We start from the raw sequence: 5,943 nt of genomic DNA, 5'->3' as shown, positions 1-5,943 counted from the left end.
GGCATCAGCTGGGAGTCAGAGACGTTTGGGAAGTGACCGTTAAGACTGGCCTTCCTCTAGACGAGCATTCCAGGGAGCCTCGCTCGGTCCAGGACAGGGCAGCCCTGCGGTATAGATAAGGTTGTACTGGGAACAAAACAGTCTCTAAATCCAAGAGGCTTAAAGCCACAAACATGTACATCTCACTCATACAAAGTCCCCCCCACCTGCCCCGGGGGCAAACAGGACCTCCTCTTGGCTCAGCGGGGCGCCTGCGTGTCAGCCTGGGAAGAGAGCTAGGGAAGCAGAACATCTGTCGTTAAATGCCTCCACCTGGTGGCCACAGCAAGGCACGTGGCAATGCCCAGCCCTGAAGCGGGGGTTCCGGGTGACTGTCCCACGTGCCAGAAGAGGAGACCAAGGACGAACAGTGCCGATGTCCGGCTGCCGGCAGTGAGATGGACAGTCAGAGACGCCGGGGAAGCCACAGTCGGGGCCAGCCCTCGCTCCAGCGAGCATTCCCGGAGCCTGGGGCTGGGGCCAGACAGCCTGCCGTGGGCAGTCATGTCATTTATCAAGCACTGACTGTCAGCCCAGTGCTCCAGGAGCGTTATATTTAATCCCCACGACAACACTGTAGGTAGGTACTAATATTCTCTCCCGTGTTACAAATGAGGAAACGGAGACACAGAAGGATTTTTTTTTTAAGCAACTTGGCCAAGTATGTAGATACCAGAGTGAAACATCACACGCAGGCATCTAACCTTCAAAAAGAAGGATGCGAAAAGAGAGGCAGGGGGTATTTTATAGGAAAACGTTTCCATAATAAGTGAGACTCTGCAGAGAAGATGGGTGGAGAGGATATTTAAGACACGTATCTGTCACAGGAGAGAAGTCTTAAGTCTTGTCTGTAGTTCTCTACGAGAGATTTCAGTCAGGACTTATGGCTTTTCGGTGCCTGTTTTGTTCTTTTCCAAGGATTCCCACGTTCTTATCTGGAGACGTGTCTAAACCCATTGAATGGTTGAGATGACCGACTGTGAACATCTCGCCACGGCCTCTCCACCTCTGTGTGTGTGCGTGGCCGGCTGGCTCTGGATGTCCGCCTCCCTCTCCCTCTCCACACACACACACACACACACACACGCACACACGCACACACGCACGCACTTCACTTTTGCCAACCATCCAAAAGGAAGGCGGGCATTCATGATAGCCCATCCCGGAACACCACAGGGTGTGTGTCCCCAGAGCAGGACATTCCCCTCCACAGTCCCACACCAGCTCCACATCGGAGATAACCAGCATTAACTGGGCAACATCACCTAACACGAACAACACGAACACCTAACACCTAACATCACGTTTCCCTGGTGGCCTCCCAAATGTTCTTTGTGGCTTCTATTTTTTCCCAGTCCAGAATCCAATCAAACATGGCGTATGGCATCGGGCTGTGATGTCTCCCCTACTTTGTTCCTCATGGTCCTAGATCCTTTGGAGAACCCAGGCCAGATGTCCTGCGGAAGATGCCATGAGATTCCCATGTTAGCCTCAGGCCAAACATCTCTGGCAAGGGTGGTATCTCACCATGGCCAAGGTCCAGCCTGATGGCCCGTGAGGGTGGGGACTGCCAGGTCTCCCAGCACCAAAGCACACTCCCCTCTGTAGTTAACAAGTAATCTCTTGGGGGAGGGGGGGACACTTCAAGACTGAAGGTATCCTGCCACCCGATGCCTCTTACCCTGTGGTCCTAGCACGCATTGATGATTCTTGCCTGCGTCGCTGATCACACTGGAGGCTGCAGTGTGTTAGCCTCTTGTTACAGTCTTGTAACAAATCTTCTAATTGTTCAGACAGACAGAGAAGACCTGGCTTCTTTGGGATGCAGCACCGCCTAAGCCTGCCGTCAGGCTCAGAGCTTTTCAGGTCACACCGCAGGCAGGTGCAAGGAGGGTGGGCAGGCACCAGCCCCGGCTCAGTCACTGAATGGCTGCGGGGCCCAAGGGTGGCCTTGAACCAGCAGCACTGACTTGCCCCGGGGAAAGTACTGGAAATGCAGGTTTGCGGTCAGTCGGAACCTACATCCAGCAAGGTCCCAGGGGATCTGTGTCCCTGGGACTGTCTGAGGAATGACCTGGGGAACACCCCGAGCTTCTCTGAGCCCCAGCCTTCCCAGGTGAGTCCAGGGTCAGACAGACTCATTGCTTAGGTCTGGCTTTTTCCGAAAAGCAGATTCTGATACCTGCCTGCGCCAGAAGGCGATGATGGTGATGACAGCAACTATCATTTCTAAGGAAGGGAAATGAGCTCGGACATCTAGCCAAGACCTCTCAATGGCACGTCGGTAACGAACAAGAAGACTGGAGTTGACAAAGGAGGGCCCTGGAGGGGTGTGTGTTAATCAGAAATTTGATTTTGTTGAGTTGACTCTGCGGTCCCGGGGCCACACAAACTTTCTCCCTGAAGGTCCCGCTCCTAAAGAAAGAAAATGGGACAGGCACCAGCGGGGGGGGGGGGGGGGGGGGGGATGGCAGTGGGGGCGGGGAGGGAGCAGGGCAGAGCCAGGCGGGGCAAAGCCTACCATTGTCTTGAAGGGTCTTCAGCCTCAAGTTTTAGCTTCCGTCTGTACACCACGTCCTCCTTCTGCTTCATGACGTATCCATGGTTGCTTCGATATGTTAAAAACTGTTTGGAATTGCCAACAGAAGGGAATAAGCTTCCTGCCCTATCGGCCCCATGTCCCTTGTCCCATGGCGCAGCCCCAGAACCCAGTGGTCTGTGAAGTTGGTGAAGCAGGCGTCCTAAGGTCACGGGTACACCTGCCTGAGGACCCGCCCACGGCCTCCGAAGGGGCTCAGATTTGTCCAGAGTCACACCTGGAGATGATTTCTCTCTGCACAATCCTCACCTGTGCCGAGTACTTGCATGTGCAAAGGTCTCACCTCCAACCACCCCTCCCATCAGGTTTTATACCAGCCCCGTGGGCCCTGCTGGTCAGGGGTTATGAACGTCCCCCATTCTACAGATGAGAAAACGAAGGCCAGGAGAAGCAAAACAACTCATCCCAGATTACCTAGCAAGTTACTGGCAGATTCAGCGTTGCACAGACTCAGGTGTTCTCATTTCCAGACCAACGAGTGTTCTGCTGGCCCGTCCTACCAGTCTTGTCCCTTCCCCCTCGAGGTCCTGCCAAAGGGCTCCCAGGTTCCTCTCGTGCTGCCAGGGGCAGAGAGAGGCCGGCTCCCTCCTGCCTGCTGCAGGGCGGCCCCAGCCTTGGGGGAGGGGGCTCTCCAGCAGTGGGAGCCCAGTGAGGGGGCTGCTGGAGACTCGTCAGCTCTCAGAGCAAGGCAGCGGCAGACGGGCCTCTTTCCAGGAGAGGCCTTGACAAGGAGTCAGGTGGACGGTGCTTTCTCACAACCCTAGCTAACCTGCCCCAGGAAGTGGTGAGCTTCCTGTCCAGAAGCGGTCCAAGCAGAGGCCAGCTGACCTCACTCTCCAACAGGGGTGCTGACGAGGGTAGAAGGCCAAGCACCGTGTTGAACCTCTGAAGCCGCTTTTATTAGGAAGGTGGAGCAATCCTCAGTGCTTTGACCCTTCTCGTCATTTTCAGCTCCCCCATGAGGGCTGGTGGAGGACCTCAGAGCTGAAGGCCATCCCTACTGTCCCCGTGTGATCTGGCAGGGAGAGCAGTGGTCTCCTGGAGGGCAGATGACCACAGAGCTAGAAATCAAGAAACCTCCATCCAGTCCCACAGCTTTGTGGATGCTGTGTGTCATTGAGCAAGTCACTTCACCTCTCTGAGCTGTCAGTTCCCTTCCAGAGAGTGGTTAATACTGCTCCTGCTATCTCAGAGCGTTGGCTTTGGAAGCTCTCAAGAAATGGACAAGGGACCCGATTTTCAAAATATACCCTCTGCTGTCTAGAAGACCTTAGTATACCATTACCCGATTTTTCAGATGAAAAAACTAAGGCCCAGAGAAAAGAAGCAGCTTGCCAAGGTCACACAGCATGTCAGAGACAGACTCAGGACTTGAACCCAGGGTTCCCGGTCACAGTGCAGAGCTGGTTAAGGAGACCCTGTGGCCTTGGAGCAGGAGTTAACCTGACTAAACAGGGAGACACTGGCTATCTTCCCCCTTCCTAGAATGGCAGGTGTCTCTCCTGGAAAACCTCATGGCTCTGAGGCCCACATTCAGGCCAGACAAGAAAGATGTTCATGAGTACCTTGCCAGAGGAAGGTCGGGGACCCCGATCGTCACCCTAATTTGTATCATGTGTCATAGTCCACAAGGTGTGGGGTGACCTTGGGCAAGTCCCTGCCATGGGCCCAGGCTCCCGCTCCGTAAGGTCAATCTCTAATTGGCCTTTGGCTCAGCACCGGCTCTGGTATAGACAACAAAAATGAAGATTTGATTTCTTTCTTTAACCAGACAGATGAAAATATTTGGCTCTGAGGCTGCTTTGTCCTGTGTGCAGCCCTCCTCGGCTCTAAAAACTGATCATCCTCCCAGCTCCGGAGCTCCGAGGGCTCCCCGGGCACCAGGCCAGACGTGGCCCCGGGCACATCTGCTTCCACTCAGCGTCCTCAGCCGGCTGCTCTGCCAGGGACTTGGCCCACAGCCTCGCCGGGTCTCAGGGGCCTGGAGAGACGGCTGGGTCCCAATTATGGGAGAGACAAAGGCCCCTGACAGGGCAGCGCTTGTAACGCTCACGCGGCTCTCCCCTCCCTGCACCTCGGCTCAGACCCAGGCAGCCAGCCGGGGCAGTCGCTGAGTGACAGGGGGCGGCTCGTCGGGACCAGGGGATGTTAAGAGAAGCCTTGAGTGGTTTGCTCAGGCACTGACCCTGCGGGGCCAAGGGGCAGGGAAGGAGGACGGGACCCAGAGGTCTGGTCCCGGCCCCGGTGCCGGCGGGAGGAAGGAGGGGCGGCCCGAGCCTGGTGGTGGGTGAGGGCATTGGCTTTAGTGTTCCGCAGACCTGAGTTCGGATCTCTTCTCAGACAGCAGGCACACCCCTCACCCGCTCTGGCTCCTGATCCGTGAACTGAGATGATACTGTTACCAAGTCATTCGGCCATTGTGAGAATAAGTCAAGTTACACAGAATGTCTTACACACGGTGCACGTCAATTATAGTGGCTGTTGCTATTGCTTGTACTATTATTGACATTGATGCTGGAGAGAAAGAAGAGAGTCCCAGTTTGGTTTTTTTAAATGTTTGTTTAATTATTTTGAGAGAGAGTGAGTGTGGGGGGAGGGGCAGAGAGAAAGGGAGAGAGAATTCGAAGCAGGCTCCACACGGTCAGTGCAGAGCCTGACGCGGGGCTCGAACTCTGGAACTGTGAGATCATGACCTGAGCCCAAGTGGGATGCTCAACCAACTGAGCCACCCAGGCGCCCCCAGGAAGTCCCAGCTTAACACCTCGCTCCGGATACATGGCCTCAAATGGTGAGCTGGGCGGGCTCACATTCTCACAACACAGAGGGGTGGAGCAGGAGGTCCCATGGGGACACGGTGGATAGAATCAGACCTGGGAGCCAGAGGCCTGCCTGTTCCGCTGATGCCCCACCAAGCGGCCTCGGCCCCCTTCGACCCCACAGGGATTCAGGACCCTCAGGCTCTGACCTTCCAGTTCTGAAACTGCAGCGGTCCTCCCCTGCAGGGTGGCCTTAAATCTATTTTAAGAGTGAAGGACAGTGGAATGAGGCCTGCATGTCCCCTGGGGCAGAATGGCCTGACCCTCTGTGCAGGGCAGTGTGACTTCCAGTGGGGGTGTGGCCACCAGGACTGCAAGCTTTCAGCCTGTCGTGTGAACCTCATTCCTAATGACAAGGGCAGCCTTGGGGATCCGGCTGAGTGTGGGAGCTGCTTTCTGTGAGACTCCCCCCACCTTGGTGGGATGTGGCAGTTCAGGGAAGGGGACTGACCCCCAGAGGCACAGCCTCGTTCTCTTTTTTCCAAGAAC

General features: G+C 55.6%; 1 long non-coding RNA gene across 1 annotated transcript; it reads right to left on the bottom strand.

Annotated features, from left to right (window-relative positions):
- Nucleotides 1–671: 671 nt before the first annotated feature.
- LOC123593184 lies at nt 672–3,410 on the bottom strand. Its single transcript, XR_006710172.1, has 3 exons — nt 3,053–3,410; nt 2,561–2,664; nt 672–1,496 (listed from the first exon to the last, which is right to left on the bottom strand). It is a non-coding gene; the product is annotated as an uncharacterized LOC123593184 (long non-coding RNA).
- Nucleotides 3,411–5,943: the final 2,533 nt, after the last annotated feature.

Source organism: Leopardus geoffroyi, chromosome D4, assembly GCF_018350155.1.
Source record: "Leopardus geoffroyi isolate Oge1 chromosome D4, O.geoffroyi_Oge1_pat1.0, whole genome shotgun sequence".
Taxonomy (NCBI): domain Eukaryota; kingdom Metazoa; phylum Chordata; class Mammalia; order Carnivora; family Felidae; genus Leopardus; species Leopardus geoffroyi.
Note: the sequence above shows the minus strand (reverse complement) of the source record. Positions and strands in the feature narration are given on the sequence as shown.